Below are 17,639 nucleotides of genomic sequence, written 5' to 3'. Positions count from 1 at the left end.
TTCACGTCTCACATACACATGTATTAATAAGAAGAGGTCGTGTTAGGACATCCTCTCTCTATAAGGACACACAGCCTCACAAAATACACATAAGAACACACTTGTTTTTCTCTAAAAGTCTTATCCTGATGTCTATATAAGGTAATCTTGTTCAGTGTGGAGAGTTGATATCATTTCCAGTAAGATCTAACTGTGTGACGTCATCAGGGTAATATAAAGGGAAAAAGGAGCCTCCGCCCGAAGAAGATTGTTGTTTGCTGTATTTCTGTCTTCCCATGCTTCTTTTAGAAGTATGTAATAAAGATCACTATTTTTGACACCTTTACCTGGATTCAGCCTGCGTTTCTTCTCTGATCCAAACCGAACGAACCACAACACTGGTAAAAGCTGATAAGACTTGACCACGACTCAAGGTTAACCTCCACCTAGATAGGACGAAAGGGTGGATGAATTTATGTGTTTCTTTCTACAGGAGCAGGAAAAGGACAGCGACATCTGAGGTTGCATGACGATTTAACTTTAAATGCTACTTTCTGTGTTTGTGAAAGTGTGTACACACCTGCGCAGTGTTAACACTCTTTTTAAGTTGGCAAGTGGTTGATGTTTGCTAATAATGTTTTCCTACAACAGGATTTCTGGGCTTATGTGTGAAGAAACGGTGTTTATATTATTATGATTTGGTGATGCGATTACACTGTGGGAGACACATCCTGTCTTGAAAACAGTGTGATTATTTTTACAGGAAATGTTTTTACAGCACCTCTGGAATGTGGATGGCTGACGCCTAACCCGAGATGGTCAAATGTGTTTTGCTAATGTTTGTTTTGGCATGTGGAGGATTCAGTGGAAAACAGACAAGTGACATGAGAAAATAAATAAGAGATGCAGTTTCTATGGAACAGTTTAATATGGCGCTTATAGGGATGAAACAAGTGGAGTGACATTGCTTAAGGGAAGTCACTGATTAAATTGGGGATAAATTAAATTGCGGCAACAAGAGTGATGTAATGATTTGGGAAATCCTGAACATGATACTTGTCTGTTGTGCTGAATACTTTAGTTAAATGAGTTAAATGAGCTTAACATGTAACTGCTGACTGATGTTTTTATACAAGCTTACAGGTTGGCAGGAGATTGTTTTAGAGAGAATGTGTAACGTTCTTGTACAGGTCTCAGTAGGGAGTCAACATGTGTGAGGTGACCAGGAAGGCCCAAGAGGAGGTGGCCCCGGAAGAGAGCTTGCTGGAGCTAAGCTCCACCCCAACCAACACAGGGGGAACATAGAGGCAGAATAATCCTCTCCCCCTGTGCACCTCCTCCCCAGTAGTCTAACCTGGGTGGAGGTGAAGAAAGAAGAGGAGCGTCACGCGCCAAGCAGCAATTCATTTTAATCATTCCAGGTTCCTAATAGGCTAGGGCTCTAGTCTGAAGTAATTGATAGTTTAAAGGAATCGTAATAGTTTTGTACGTTAATCGCACAATTTTATACTCATAACTTGATACTCTAATCACGAAGAGCCTGGGAACACTGATCATGAAACTGTGGGAAAATTGGAAACTAACGGGGGTGTTGGGATTGATAAGTGTTATAACGTGTTTGTTGAAGTTGGACTCGCAAGCGAGCCCAAGAGGAGGAGTTATTGAGGAAAACATGTTATTTTACGGTCACTTTGTTATCATTTACATGCACTGTCATTATTTCATCATTACTTCATTAGCCTGCATCACTTATCATCAGGTTATCATGTATCATTTATCATTTATTTCAGAGCACGCAGGATAAAACCCATTCTAGAAGTAATACTCTATTATGTGGTGAAAAGCACCAGTTTAGCTGTGGGTCCAGTCAGGCCGCAGTAAGAAGTCATATGAGGACACGGTGAACTTTTGTTGGCTTGGACCTACACTCACAAAACTGCACACTCTGTATACACAATTGGTTACGTTCCCAGAAAGCAGGAGTGGAAACATCTGGAACATGTTGTTGTTCTTAGCCATAGAAGGACATAGAAGGAGATAAGGGAATTCTTCTGAAGTCTTCTGACGTCATAAATGGCTATAAAGCTTTCTGTCTTTGTGCAGACGAAGAGGAAGACCGACCTCCCACACTCTGTCTGCGCTCCCTGCGGAGGGAGATGGAGTCTGATGTTTTGCAGTGCCTATCTTCCCCACATATATGTGTTTTTAATAAAATACTTTATTGACTCACTATGGACTTTTTCAGTCGTTTGTCTCTTCCTCAAATTCGAACCATGACACAGCCTTGCAACGGTACCCAATTTTCCAATTACTCTATAACAAAACTGTTGTGGGCAAAGAGGACCTCCTCCTAGGTTTGCAAGCCAATCACTTTGCCAATTGTTCTTGTAAGATTTGTTTGAAAAGTTTGAGGTGTTGAGTAGGAGCTGTGAACATCTGGGTTTGCTTGCTGCTGGTATTCTACCAGAGCCCCAGCAACAACACTGCCTCCCAGCTTTGCAAGGTAATTAGTTTCCCAATTACTGTACACCAAAACGGAGTAACTGTTGTGGTCGACAAATCTGCCTCCCAGCTTTCAAGGTAATCACTTTCCCAATTACAATATACAAACTGTTATGGAACTTTAATTAACAAAGCCTTAAGACCGGGTAGTAGCACTATCAACGTGTCTATTTAAAGAAAAGAGATTTATTTTTCTTGTAATCATCTTGTCTATCAATGTACCAAAAGGTTAAAATAACAAATTGCTAGTATACATCAGAAGTAAACAGTCTTTGGGCTACCAATGCAGCTACCTGCTTATTATGCTTGTCTTATAATGAAAGCTGGGTGTGATCTCATGCTTGAAATGCCGACAATTAATATTCTGTTTTTATGCTGACATTCTACCAGATGCCGAAAAAAAATAAAAGATCCCAGCCACAAAAGAAGCGCTGGAAACCACTTGACCTGGCCGATCCTGCTGTCCCAATGCTCATTGGCCACAACCAAGATGATGTAGTCAGTAGTTTTCCGTCTGACCAGGTAGTGAAGATATGGTAGTGGTCCCAGACAGTCGAACAGTTTTCGAAACAATTTTGAGACAGTTTAGAACACCTACCCATACAGTTTAGGATTTTTTGTTATAATGTCACACAACTGGCATAACAGTGCATGGTATGCAGAGCATTTAAATGAAATGAATGTGTCGGGTCACTTAATGTCTTCTATACCCTTTTTCCTGTGTTAGCAGATAGCACCAGCCAGGTCATCCTTGGAAACACAGGATAGACCCACCTCCTTATGTTCCCCAGGTATCAAGGTAAATATCGAAAACACATTACTCCATTAAGAATTTACGACAATTACAATACAATTACATGTCATAGACATATTTATGGTTGCATGTCAGCATTATGTAAACAGAAAGGATTTTTTTTATTGCTTTGTAAGTTTAGTAAGCACTGTTTCATGTTTTCTTTAAAGTATCAAATGTTCCAGTCTGTTTCAAATCTGTTCGTAGGTTTTATAATTTTTACTAATTGTACATAACCTCTTATCAGATTTCAGACACACGTCTACTAGCAAAACGATCCTGGGGAAATGATTTCCACACGCTATCAAATTCTCCACCTAAAAAAGGTACGCCGACCCATGTGTATAACCAGTCTGTATATATCTGATCTTTGGTGTGTAATAACCACGGTTGATATGTAGTCTTTCACTTAAAGCATGTTTGCTAACTCAATTTTGTCTAATTTCTATCCAAAACAAAAGACAAATATGACAAGTGTTTTTATTTTTTTAATAGCGCTGAACAGGTAATTCTGATGTGGTAGTGAGCACATACAATATATTTTTATAACACTTACCCATACAGTTGACCATTTCTATCTTGTAATGTTACCCAACTGGCATAACAGTTCATGCAATGCATTGCATTTTAAAGTGAAATTAATGTGTCAGGTGACTTAATGTCTTAGCATTATATACTGTTTTTCCTGGGTTAGCAGACATCACCAGCCAGGTCCTTGGAAATGGAGAATAGACCCACCTCCTTATGTCCTCCAGTCAGCAAGGTAAATTTAAAAAAAGCTTTCCACCATTAAGGATTTATAGTGGACAGTTACATTACCATTAAATATTAAAGACATATGTTACATGTTAGCATTATGCAAACAGCAAGAATTTTGTATCGCTTTTGTTAGTTACGTAACCACTACTGTTCCAGGTTTTCTTTAAAGTTTCTAAAGTTACACTCACTTTCAAATCTCTTAGTAGTTATGCAAACAGCTGGGATTTTTTTTATTGCTTTGTAAGTTTAGTAACCACTACTGTTTCATGTTTTCTTTAAAGTATCCAGTGTTACACTGTGTTTCAAATCTGTTAGTAGGTTTTCTAATTTTGATTAACTGTATTAATCATTATCAGATTTCAGACACTCGTCCACCAGCAAAACGAGTCTGGGCAACTGATGATTTCCACACGGCATCAAATTCTCCACCTAAAAAGGTATGCCCACAAATGTCTATAACCAATTAGTATACATGTGATCTTTGCTGTATAATCACCAGGGTTGATATTTAGTCTTTCACCTTAAGTATGCTAGCTAATTCGTATTAAATATACTAAAATGTTAGACTAAACATTTCTTTCATCAGATTCCTAAAATGCAGACATCTCGATAGCTATTTCTATCTGTCTGTCTATTTAAATATTTCTATATATATTGTTCAGAAAAAAATTTTTCATTACCATTTTATACTTAAAGCTTCAGATAAATTGACATCCACAGTGAAAAGCAGTGCAAATACATACGAACATGGCTTTGTGACACTCATCTTTTATCAAGATGGATGTCAGTGTATTCTGTTTCTATCACATTTAACCTGTAACTGACTATTGTGTAATTTTTTTACAAAATGTAACACAACTATGAAACGTGTTTTAATGTCACATGTACAGAACCATCTGTTTTAATCTGAAATCAGTGAATGAATTACATCTGATTTAAGAGCATCTGAGATCCTCTTACGAATAATACGTAAACAGGATTTCCTTTCATATGTTTGTATTTAGGCTGCAATTTAGTTGACGTTTGAAGTCCGGCAGCAACCTAAAATAAAAGCTGTCCCAAAACGTCGGCTGCATCCTCCGGAAGCCGCATTTGAAGGCCAATTACGTCACAGCCAGGCGACAAAGGCTGTCCCAATTCGTCGACTCCTTCAAATGCGGCCGACAAATGCGTCCTTCATTTCCTTGAATTTGAAGGATGGGTCGGGTGTGTTCTTTGTGGCCCATCATATCCCAGAATTCATAGCGCGGCCCAGCCAAATTTCAGCTGCCAAAAACTGGCGGCCGCTACTAAGTTTTAAAATTAGTCTTATTAATGTTTCTGGGTCACAAAACAAACTTTTAACATTTTCAGGCGAGAAAGTAGCTGTGTAAATTACAAATATCTGGTTGGTTTATCAAGACATCGTATATTTGCAAAAGTGCGCCAATGTTTTCGGAGACATCTGTTACCCACCCGCTTGATAGCAAGCTGGGGGGGGGGGGGGGGGGTGTCAATGGTGACTCCAGCCAGCGAGAGCAGCGGACTCCCGGCTTAATCGTTTTCAGACCCCCGCTCTTTCGCTACCCAGGTTAAATATGATATGCAAGTCACTTGGATGACTTAAAATTAAAATTTTAATTGTGTGGCTTTTTTCTATGTTTGATTTGTTCCGGAGTAAATCGGTTTGGCTGAGATCAAAGTTATATTATTAGATTAAAGATTATTAGATTAAACAAAACATTATTAATCCATTGGGTGGGTTCCTCCGGGATTTTCACACAGCTGAATAAACGTCAAACAGAAAACTGCTTAAACAGAAGTGTGAGACAGTCGAGAACTTTCGCGGTCTTCGAAGGACCCGGCCCACGTAGACCGCAAAGGCCGGGTCCTCCGAAGGATGCAGCCAACGTTTTGGGACACAGCTAATGTGTTATATGATAAGTAATTAACTGCTTTGAAAATACAGTATGAGGAGCAGAAGGTACAGATATGACCTTTTACAAAGGTCATTGAAAAAACAGCACTCAAGCAAATTACAGATATCTAAAATATTTATCATTTTACTTCCCACCTCTGCTCTCTCTCACTCTCTCTCACTGTCCCTGTCACACTCTTTCTGCCTGTCTCTTTCTGGCTTATCTGATACTGCATATCTTTAGATTATGCTGTAATATGATTGAGGAGTGATATAATTTAGCTTAATTTCCCTGAACATTGCTTCATTGTTTTACCATAGTTAAAAAAAAATGTTTTTACTTTACAAGAAAATCTAAATTTATACAACCCTTGTCACTTAAAAAAAATGTCTTACATCGTTGTACCAAGAGTGACATGTTTTTGCTTGTTGCGTTGCTCTGAGTTACAGAGCAACGCAGTTCAGCACTTCTGGTGTGTCAGTGCAACTCATTGTCAAAGTGATGAAAGGTACACAGATTTCTCTCGAAATCATCAGTGCACATGTAATGCCCTCACATTCCTGGCCTAACTTATTGAGGAATACCAGTTCAACACAACCCGACTTGATAAGGTGCTTGAACAGGGAGATGCACTCTACTGTTGGATTAAAACAAATCTTCTGCAGGAGAAGCGTTATACACAGGATCATCTGACCATGGAGGACCTGGTCAGATGATCCTGACCAGGTCCTCCATGGTCAGATGGAGGACCTGTATGAAGGACCAAAGAACTTCATACTGACATAAATGTCTACAGTGTGAAAATGGATGACATAAGTTCTGGATATCTGGAAGCAGCAGAGAACAGTCCTCAAAGAACAGAGTGGTGGTTGCCTCTTGCTAGTCGCCCTGTATGTCTGTCAACAGATGTGAACTATGCTTTGCTCATGGTCTCACCTCAGTGCATTGCAGTTTTCCGTGACAAATCTGGGAGGTATGGATTATTTGATTCACATTCAAGAAGTGCAGCAGGTTTACCCCAGCCAAATGGAACAGCAGTCATGCTCACTTTCACTCATGTGAATGACCTGATCACCCACCTGCATAACCTTTTTCAAAATCAAGGCAAATATGCAAGATATGAGTTTGTGCCTGTTTCTTTCAAAAGAGTCGGCACTCACAATGAACAGCCTGCACAGTCAACTCGAGCAGCAGCTACATCATCACCACAAAATGATGAACCACAAATCACAAATCCCACTGTGCAAGTGCCTCAACCAGAATCAGCCCAAACTTGCATGACAATGTTAGAAAATAGTTCAAACTCGTCACAAGACAAAATGGCTTCATGTGAACATCAGCTTGAAACATCTGTCGATCCAACAAGCAACATCAGGAAAGAACAAGAAGAAAGTCTTGAACTTGATAATGAAAGAGAAACAGCAAGGAATGTGTGCAAATTAAATAAACGACAACGTCAGAAAGCTATTTGTCAAGCTCAAAAAAATCAGAGGCAGAATGTAGAACCTAAAGATAAATCTTCATCTGTGACAAGTGACAAAGAAGACGAACAAAAAAAGGCACGAAAAGGATTGTATGCAACTTGTCATGAATTTCGAATGAAAAAATTACAGACTTTGAAAACTCAATATGCTGTAAACTGTCATTACAACAAACACAAACTGTTATCGTACAGAAATTATTATGCAAATCCTCAAATTCAGGGAGTAATAAAAGCCCACAAGGTGAAGAAGTACCAAAGTGATTCTCATTTTCAACAAAAGAAGAGGGACTACATTATCAGAAGATATTCTACGGATCCCAACTTTAAAATCAGACAGAAAAAATATGTGGTTCAGGAGTACAACACGGATGCAAGCTTTCAAACCAGACAGAAGCAATATCTGGTCCAAAGGTACAACACGGATACTGACTTTCAAAGCAGAATGAAAAAATACATAAGAACAAAATATGCATCTGATCCAAACTACAGGCACAAACAAAAAAAATCAATTTATGCCAAGTATCACAATGACTCACAATTCAGACTGCACCATATACAGCGCTGTGCCCAGTACCAGAGACACAAAATGGCTACCACTGCATCTTTTGCCATTTATAAAAAGTTGTGTGCACAGAGAATAAAGAAGAAATACAGACGACTAGTAACACAGTTCCAGCAGGGTCCATAGTCTGAAGCACAGCCCCAGCTTGTAGTGAACAGTGTGATGCAAGCAGCCACATTAGCTTTCCGTGAAACAATTCAGTTAGGACCCACCCATGCCTGTACAGTGTGCCACAGAACTCTGTTTCCTAATCAAGTTAAACACTGCAAAAGATCAAAGTATGTTACTAATAGTAACATTGTTGCCACTTGCTTGACTGGAAAATTTGTCCATGTTTGTGACAGGGAATGCTCAGCTAATTGTACTTTCCCAAAACAAAGAATGGAAGAGTGGATTTGCTACAACTGTGACAACCACCTACAAAGAGGCAAGATGCCATCCATCGCAGTAGCAAACAATTTAGCACTAGCAACCATTCCAATTGAACTGAGTCGATTAAATGTACTAGAACGACAACTGACTGCTAAAATTCTCCCGTTTGCAAAAATCATTGCATTACCAAAAGGACAGCAAAGAGCCGTACATGGGGCTGTTGTTTGTGTACCATCGGATGTGGAAACCACAGTAAACTGTCTTCCCAGACCTAACAGTGAAGCCCAGCTCCTGCAGGTACAACTGAAGAGACGCATCAGATTCAAAGGTTACCAACACTTCTACACTGTAAACATGAAGAACGTGTTAGCAGGATTATCAAAGCTAAAAGAGATGCATTCAGAATACAAAGATGTATCTATTGATGATGAAGCTACTTTTGCTGATCCCACAAGTATCAGAATCAGAATCAGAATACTTTATTCATCCCGAGGGAAATTAGGGTTACAGCAGGCAGCACGCTAATGGTGCATGCGCACTTACAAAGGAATCTTCTGACCAACTTTACACAAACATCACATTGGGCAGACATGTCAGAGAGGTAGGCTGATAGGAAAAAACAACGAAAATACACTACATGAGGTAAGAGGAGGAGAAAAAAAACTCCACTCAGACTGAGCTCCTAGTGGGAGAACAGTTTGATAACAGAAAAAACACCTCAGCACAAAAAGCACATGACTATCAATACAACATAGAAACACAAGACAAGCAACAGGGGCGGGTAAAGGGTAAGAGAGAACCGGTGTAGACAGCGCATCCGGTCCTGCAGCATATCTGTGCTGGTCCAGTTGACTGCTATCTTCCCCGGTAGGGCACAAGCATCGAAGGCGTTGGAAAGGGAGGGGGGATGAGTGAGTGCTTATCAGTGTAAGTGTGTGTGTGTGCGTGTCCATAGTTTAGCTGAGACAAGTAATCAGATAATCGAGACGGAACATGACACTGCTGATGCAGATATTCAAGATGCACTGCCCAGAAACTTCGACCAGCAAATTGTACCAGAAAGAAGAACCACTGAGGATACAACAGCTGGACTGCTTGAGCCATGTCATGATGTAAACCAACTAATGGAGCCTGAACAGTCAAATGGAGAGCCCTTACAAGTTATGGAGAAAGAAAAGGAAGAACTTTGACCTGGTCTTGTTCTAGACACCTTTATGCAACCACCAGATATAGCACAGGACATTTTATCATATGGTGAAGGAATATTTAGCATTGCACCCGCCCAAGGAAATAGACCTGTTGGCTTCTTCTCTGTTCCTAAACTTGAAGCCATGACCTTTCCTGTGCAGTTCCCAACTGGACAGAACACATTAGATGAAGCCAGACAAGTTAAACTTTCCCCAAGCATGTATTTTAATACACAGCTGTTCTCTGCAGACACACGGTTTGCAACTGACCAAAGCTACCTATTCTTTGCAATTTGTAACAGAAACACACATGGCTACAAACAGCATGTCCATCCAATTGCTCAAAGGAAAGGCAATCACCAAGGATGGACGTAAAATTTCTAACAGAATGCTTCAAAATAAAGACGAAGTGGAGAAACTGATAAATAACAAAGACGCAACACGCTTCATGAAACCTCTGAGAGGTACTCCAGCCTATTGGGAGAAGGCACTGAAAGACCTACATGCTATGGTCAGACAGTTAGGAAAGCCAACGTTTTCCTGACATTTTCAGCTGCTGAAATGAGATGGCCTGAGGTTGTTGAGGTCATAAAAACTCAACAAGGTGAACAGGTGGATTTTTCACAGCTTGACTGGAACACAAAGTGTGAAATTCTCCGAAGCAACCCTGTGACTGTGATGCGATTGTTTGAAAAAAGAGTCGATGCACTAATAACAACACTGATCCTGTCCCCGGCACACAGCCCATCGGTGAAGTAGAAGATTACTTTTATCGACTGGAGTTTCAGGCCAGAGGTATCCCTTATATCCATTTACTGGTTTGGGTCAAAGATGCACCTGAATATGGAAGTGACCTTGAAGACCACGTGTACAAATTTATTGACAAGTACATAACATGTAAGATGCCTGACCAAAATGCCGATCCTGAACTTTACAAAATTGTGTCTGAGGTTCAAGTCCACAGCAGAAATCACTCCAAATCCTGTAAAAAAGGTAATGTGTCATGTAGGTTTGGGTTCCCCAAACTACCCGTAGACCAAACAATGATCACTTTCCCAAGCCCAGATGATGATGATGATCACAATGATAAGCAGCATAGCACAAGTAAGGAGAAAGGCACAAATGAAAAGCAAAAGAACAGACGAATGGCTCTCGCAAAAAAAAATGAAAGAGGCCAAAGAAAAACTCCAGCCATTGAGAGATTTGCTCTGCGACCTGTCATGGTCTGGTTGGGCACCTGCAGGTCTCAGACAGCGGCTCCTCCTCCTTTAGGCGGAGTCCGGTTGCCCCTCCCTGGATGACCACCTGTGAGCAATCGTGCCAGCGGTATATCAGACCTGCGCTCTCAACCACTCATCGCCTGAGTATCTGCTATTCCCATGTTAGTTCAGTGGAGCATCCTAAACCTTGTCTTAACGCCGTGTGATGACTGACCTGTCTTTTCTTGTCCTCAGCGATAGCACCCGGAGTGGAGATCTTGTTCCCCTCGCTCCCGTCCTCCTGGACTTGGGCCGCCAGCTGCTCACACAACGTGGCCTGCCGGCCCACTGCTCACCTGCCTGCCTCCCCACGCCTCGACCGCTTCCGGGTTTTCCGCTCCACCTGTCCCCTCCATCTGAAACCAAGTAAGGCAATTCAATTCAACTGCGGAGGATTATTGGTTGTCTGCTGGATCCCTCTGATCGTGATCTCCTCTTGTTCCAGTGCCCCGGCCCCTACCTAGTCCTGTTTCTACCTCCCCGCTGTCCCCGCTGTTCAGCCGTCTCCTAGAGGTGTCTAGGTCGCCCTCATTATCACAGACGAATCCTACGCGCCACTAGTGTGGTGGCGTCGCTTTGTGTTTCACCTTTGTTTTCCTGTGGGCGGAAATAAATCATTTGTTTTCTGTCACCTCGCTTCCGGGTTGGTTTCTGCGCCTGTGTCCATCCCTGTTCCCTCGTGCCGTTGAGCCGTGACAGTATACTCAGGCCAGTTATATGGACACAGCGGACCCAGCCCGCGTAGCGATCAGTAAGCAGGGGGCTATTATCGGTAGCCACGAACAGACGCTGCAGTACCTACTGGCTCAAGTGCACACACTCACAGACGAGCAGGCTAAAATGCAATCCGACATTCAGTCCCTTCAACCCTCGGTGGAGTCGGAACCCGCCGCCGGTAGCTCAGCGCTGCCCGCCCCGACCGCGCCGTTGCCTCAGCCCGCGGCGGATCCCGAGCCCCAGCGGGGTCACCTGTTTCGCGACGCGGCCTCCCCAGAGCCGGAGCCGTATGCGGGTGACCCAGGGGCCTGTAGCGGTTTTCTGTTACAGTGCGAGCTGGCGTTCGGACGTTCGCCCCGCTCTTTCGTTTCGGACACGGTTCGAGTTTCTTATATAATCGGGAAACTGCGCGACCGAGCCCTGAATTGGGCCGAGGCTTACCTGAGCACACACCCATTGCCGTCCTGTAGCTACGATGCTTTTCTCGGCGAATTCAAAAGGACTTTTGCCCACCCCGTCTCGGTGGGCAGTGCGGTTCGCTGGCTGTTAAATCTCCGCCAGGGCCGCCGTAGCATCGCGGACTACTTGATCGACTTCCGCACCGCCGCAGCGGCAGTCGGCTGGCCCGATAAAGCCCTTCAGGGAGTCTACTCGCAGTCGCTTAACGAGGACATGAAGGATCAGCTAGCGTCCCGTGACGAACCGGTTACCTTCGAGGAGTTAGCCACGCTCTCGCTTCGCATTGACAACAGACTGTGGGAGCGAGAGCGGGAGAGGAACTCCAGCACCCGTCGGCCAGTGCGGCGTGCGTCACCTGTTTACATTCCCCCGTCGCCGCTTCCGGTTCAGCCATCAGCCCCAGTCGCTGGGGAGAGGGCTGACCCGGAACCGGAACCCATGCAGCTCGGGCGATCCCGGTTGTCTCCGCAAGAGAGAGAGAGACGTCGCCGCGCTCGTTCGTGTTTTTACTGCGGTTCCGCGGAGCATTTCATTGCCGCCTGTCCGGAGAAGGGAAAAGGGGACGCCCGCCGGTAAGTCCGGGGATACGGGTGGGCGGTACCTATAGTGATTCTAAGCCCCGCTTCCTGTTGCCGGTTACGCTCTTGCTCGGCTCCGCAACCCACACGTCCCGGGCGTTAATCGATTCGGGCGCTGAGCAGAGTCTCATTGATATGAAACTAGCCAAGCAACTGAATATTCCCCTGTTCGAGTTGGAGTCTAGCCTCCCAGTTAAAGCACTGGATAACCAAGTTCTCTCCCACATCACTCACCGTACCGCTCCTGTTACTGTAGTCGCCTCAGGCAACCATAGGGAAAGGCTCCCCTTCCTGACGTTCCATTCCTCCAGCATCCCCATCGTCCTTGGTTTCACCTGGCTAAAGCTACATAACCCACATCTGGATTGGGCTGGGCAAAAAGTAATAAGTTGGAGCCCGTTTTGCCATGCCAATTGTCTCGTCTCAGCCCCGCCGTCAGCCGTTGCCGAGCCCGCACGTGACGCGAGTGCTGCCGTGGACCTTTCTGTCGTACCGTCAGTGTACCACGATTTGAGGGAGGTGTTTAACAAGGACAAAGCCCAAGCACTGCCCCCGCACAGGCCATATGACTGTTCCATTACGTTGTTACCGGGCTCCCCCCTACCCACGAGCCGCCTTTACAATCTGTCTCATCCTGAGAAGGCAGCCATGGAAAAGTACATAAAGGACTCCCTGGCGGCCGGCATCATCAGACCCTCCTCTTCGCCTGTCGGGGCCGGATTCTTCTTTGTCGGTAAGAAGGACGGCTCGCTCCGTCCCTGTATTGATTACAGGAGGCTTAATGACATAACAGTAAAAAACAAATACCCATTGCCGCTGATCAGTTCCGCCTTTGAGCCGCTTCACGGTGCCACCATTTTTACCAAGTTAGACCTCAGGAATGCATATCACCTCGTCAGAATCAGGGAGGGCGACGAGTGGAAAACCGCTTTTAACACTCACTTGGGGCACTTCGAATATTTAGTGATGCCCTTCGGTCTCACAAACGCCCCGGCGGTCTTTCAAAACCTGGTGAACGACGTCCTGCGAGATTTCCTGGACCGCTTCGTCTTCGTTTATCTCGACGATATTCTGATTTTTTCCAAAGACGTGGTGGAACATCGGGCGCACGTCAGAGCCGTGCTGCAGCGGTTGCTGGAAAACAAATTGTACGTAAAGGCGGAGAAATGCGTGTTCCACTCACCTTCCGTCTCCTTCCTGGGCTACGTCCTCGCGGGGGGGCAGGTGAAGACTGACCCGGCTAAGGTTACGGCAGTCGTGCAGTGGCCCGTACCTGCGTCCCGGCGGCATCTGCAGCGCTTCTTGGGCTTCGCAAACTTCTACCGGCGCTTCGTCAGGAACTACAGCCAGGTAGCAGCGCCGCTGACCCGGCTGACGTCACCGAAGCTCCCTTTTATTTGGAGCCAGGAGGCCGGAGCAGCGTTTACCAAGTTAAAGGCACTGTTTACCTCGGCGCCGGTTTTGGTTCACCCCGACCCCGGGAGACAGTTTATTCTCGAGGTGGATGCATCTGACATCGGGGTGGGGGCGGTGTTATCCCAGCGCTCCGGCACGGCGTCCAAGCTCCATCCGTGCGCCTTTTTCTCCCGTCGTTTATCACCTGCTGAGCGGAATTACGACGTGGGGGATAGGGAACTGTTGGCTGTGAAGCTGGCCTTGGAGGAGTGGCGGCACTATCTCGAGGGGGCGGAGCACCCATTCATAGTGTGGACAGATCACAAGAATTTGACGTACATTCGTGCAGCCAAGAGACTGAACTCACGTCAGGCACGCTGGTCCATGTTTTTCAGTCGCTTTAACTTTTCAATCTCTTACCGCCCAGGGTCCCGCAACGTGAAACCGGATGCCCTTTCCCGGCAGTTTGACGCCGCGGGGGAGTCGTCCGCCGTGCCCACCATCCTCCCTGCGAGAGTCAAGGTTGGTTCCCTCACGTGGGAGGTGGAGGAGGACATCCGTCGGGCACTGGAGACCGAGCCGGACCCCGGCACAGGGCCCCCTGACCGCCGCTTTGTCCCTAAGGCGGCCCGCTCCAAAGTGATCGACTGGGTCCACAAGGGGAGATTCTCCTGCCATCCAGGAGGCGCGCGGACGAGTGCCCTTATTAAAAGGTATTTCTGGTGGGGGTCTATTGATAAAGATGTCAAGGAGTATGTGGCCGCCTGCTGTGTTTGTGCTAGGGGCAAATCTAACACGCAACGCCCGGCTGGGTTGCTGCAGCCTCTCTCTATTCCACGGCGCCCCTGGTCGCATATTTCTTTGGATTTCGTTACTGGTCTACCTGTTTCTTCTGGCAAGACCGCGATCCTCACTGTGGTTGACAGGTTTTCCAAAGCAGCTCACTTTGTCGCCCTCGAGAGACTCCCCACATCCACTGAAACCGCTAATCTGCTAGTCGACCATGTGTTTAGGCTGCACGGGATACCCTCGGAGGTCGTCTCAGACAGGGGACCGCAATTTACATCGCAGGTCTGGAGGGCGTTCTGTACATCCCTGGGAGCGAAGCCATGTTTGAGCTCTGGACACCACCCTCAGACTAATGGTCAGACTGAACGCCTCAACCAGGAATTGGAGGCCACTCTCCGCTGCGTCGCTGCCTCCAACCCGGCTTCCTGGTCATCGTTATTGCCGTGGGCGGAGTACGCACACAACTACCTCACCTCGTCAGCGACGGGTCTCTCGCCTTTTGAGGCCTCTCTCGGCTACCAGCCACCCCTTTTTCCGGAGCGCGAGACCGACCTTGAGGTCCCCTCCGTCCAGCACCATCTGCAACGCTGCCGACGGGTGTGGTCGCGCACCCGCCGGGCCTTGGGCCTGTCCGTCGCCCGCCAGCGCCGCTACGCGGATCGCTGCCGCAAGGCGGCACCTGCCTACGCCCGGGGACAGAAGGTGTGGCTATCTGCCAGAGACATTCCCCTCAGGACGGACTCCCGCAAGTTGGCCCCACGCTTCATCGGTCCTTTTGAGGTGGAGCGGGTGGTTGGCCGCTCCGCGGTCAGGCTAAAGTTGCCCTCCTCGTTACGGGTCCACCCGACCTTCCACGTCTCCCAAGTCAAGCCGGTTGTTGTGAGTCCGTTGTGCCCGCCTCCTGCTGCCCCGCCGCCCGCCCGGCTCATCGGTGGGCATCCTGCCTTCACGGTCCGCCGCATCCTGGATGTACGCCGCCGGGGAAGGGGCAGGCAGTTCCTGGTCGACTGGGAGGGGTACGGGCCGGAGGAGAGGTCCTGGGTTCCCCGGTCCCGGATTCTCGACCCCGCCTTGCTTTCGGCATTCTACAGAGGCCGGTCGCCGAGAGGCGACCCTTGAGGGGGGGGGGTGGTGTCATGGTCTGGTTGGGCACCTGCAGGTCTCAGACAGCGGCTCCTCCTCCTTTAGGCGGAGTCCGGTTGCCCCTCCCTGGATGACCACCTGTGAGCAATCGTGCCAGCGGTATATCAGACCTGCGCTCTCAACCACTCATCGCCTGAGTATCTGCTATTCCCATGTTAGTTCAGTGGAGCATCCTAAACCTTGTCTTAACGCCGTGTGATGACTGACCTGTCTTTTCTTGTCCTCAGCGATAGCACCCGGAGTGGAGATCTTGTTCCCCTCGCTCCCGTCCTCCTGGACTTGGGCCGCCAGCTGCTCACACAACGTGGCCTGCCGGCCCACTGCTCACCTGCCTGCCTCCCCACGCCTCGACCGCTTCCGGGTTTTCCGCTCCACCTGTCCCCTCCATCTGAAACCAAGTAAGGCAATTCAATTCAACTGCGGAGGATTATTGGTTGTCTGCTGGATCCCTCTGATCGTGATCTCCTCTTGTTCCAGTGCCCCGGCCCCTACCTAGTCCTGTTTCTACCTCCCCGCTGTCCCCGCTGTTCAGCCGTCTCCTAGAGGTGTCTAGGTCGCCCTCATTATCACAGACGAATCCTACGCGCCACTAGTGTGGTGGCGTCGCTTTGTGTTTCACCTTTGTTTTCCTGTGGGCGGAAATAAATCATTTGTTTTCTGTCACCTCGCTTCCGGGTTGGTTTCTGCGCCTGTGTCCATCCCTGTTCCCTCGTGCCGTTGAGCCGTGACAGTGACCCAAATTCCTCATTTGAAGACTTGTCTGAGCTGCTTCACAAATGCAACTTAACTTATGAAGAATACTTGGATTGTGTCTTCAATCTTACAATGCAGATCTGCTGAAAATTCTGGGCAAAAATTTCGCAGAAAAATACAAGGATCCTCAGACAATCTTGTGTATATTGAGAAATGTGAAGAATGCAAAAGTAAAAAAAGGAGTGGTTCGCAGGCAATTTCCAATGAAATTGGCCTTTGCATGTACAGCTCACAAAGTACAAGGCATGACAATGGAATCAGCAGTAGTATGCTTGAAGCATGTTTTTGAACCTGGAATGGCCTATGTTGCACTCAGCCGCACAACCTCACTTAAAGGACTGTACATCACAGACTTTGATGAAAAGAAAATCTATGCTGATCCTGCCATCACAGATGCACTCAAAAATATGAGACATGCATCATTTGAGAATGCAAGACCACTGTTGCAATTCTTAAAATCAGTAGATCCCACAGTCCCCACGTTGACAATTATCCATCATAATGCACAAGGTCTCCCAACTCACATGGAGGACATGAGATGCCACCATGAACTCAGCCTTGCTGATGTTTTATGTATAACAGAAACACACTTGTCTGGATCATCGGTTTCTCCCCGCTTCCAGCTGGAACAATACAACATGGCCACAGGCAACAGACACGTCTCTTGCACAAATCATACAGACATGGCAAAGGTAAATGGCGGTGGAGTTGCAATTTACTACAACACAATTCTTACAGCAGAGTCCCGAAAATACCTGCAAAATGTGACTGACCTTTCAATTCAATTCAATTCAATTTTATTTATATAGCGCCAAATCACAACAAAAGTCGCCTCAAGGCGCTTCATAGATACAGAGAAAAACCCAACAATCATATCACCCCCTATGAGCAAGCACTTTGGCGACAGTGGGAAGGAAAAACTCCCTTTTAACAGGAAGAAACCTCCGGCAGAACCAGGCTCAGGGAGGGGCGGGGCCATCTGCTGCGACCGGTTGAGGTGAGAGAAGGAAG

At 46.4% G+C, this 17,639-nt stretch overlaps 3 long non-coding RNA genes across 3 annotated transcripts; all 3 read left to right on the top strand.

Annotated features, from left to right (window-relative positions):
* Positions 1-2,876: 2,876 nt before the first annotated feature.
* On the top strand, positions 2,877-4,455 carry LOC147310717 (uncharacterized). The gene is made up of 5 exons (XR_015125412.1): positions 2,877-3,003; positions 3,209-3,280; positions 3,522-3,600; positions 3,969-4,037; positions 4,390-4,455. It is a non-coding gene; the product is annotated as an uncharacterized LOC147310717 (long non-coding RNA).
* Positions 4,456-10,834: 6,379 nt separating this feature from the next.
* On the top strand, positions 10,835-11,585 carry LOC147310716 (uncharacterized). The gene is made up of 3 exons (XR_015125511.1): positions 10,835-10,916; positions 10,990-11,160; positions 11,240-11,585. It is a non-coding gene; the product is annotated as an uncharacterized LOC147310716 (long non-coding RNA).
* A 4,362-nt stretch (positions 11,586-15,947) lies between these two features.
* Positions 15,948-16,581, top strand: LOC147310715 (uncharacterized). The gene is made up of 3 exons (XR_015125513.1): positions 15,948-16,029; positions 16,103-16,273; positions 16,353-16,581. It is a non-coding gene; the product is annotated as an uncharacterized LOC147310715 (long non-coding RNA).
* Positions 16,582-17,639: the final 1,058 nt, after the last annotated feature.

Source organism: Aulonocara sp. 'chitande type north' Nkhata Bay, linkage group LG16, assembly GCF_057382095.1.
Source record: "Aulonocara sp. 'chitande type north' Nkhata Bay isolate Kocher_YH1m ecotype deep benthic linkage group LG16, A_spYH_male_GT1.1, whole genome shotgun sequence".
Taxonomy (NCBI): domain Eukaryota; kingdom Metazoa; phylum Chordata; class Actinopteri; order Cichliformes; family Cichlidae; genus Aulonocara; species Aulonocara sp. 'chitande type north' Nkhata Bay.
The sequence above is the reverse complement of the archived record's forward strand: the minus strand, read 5'-3'. Positions and strand labels throughout refer to the sequence as shown.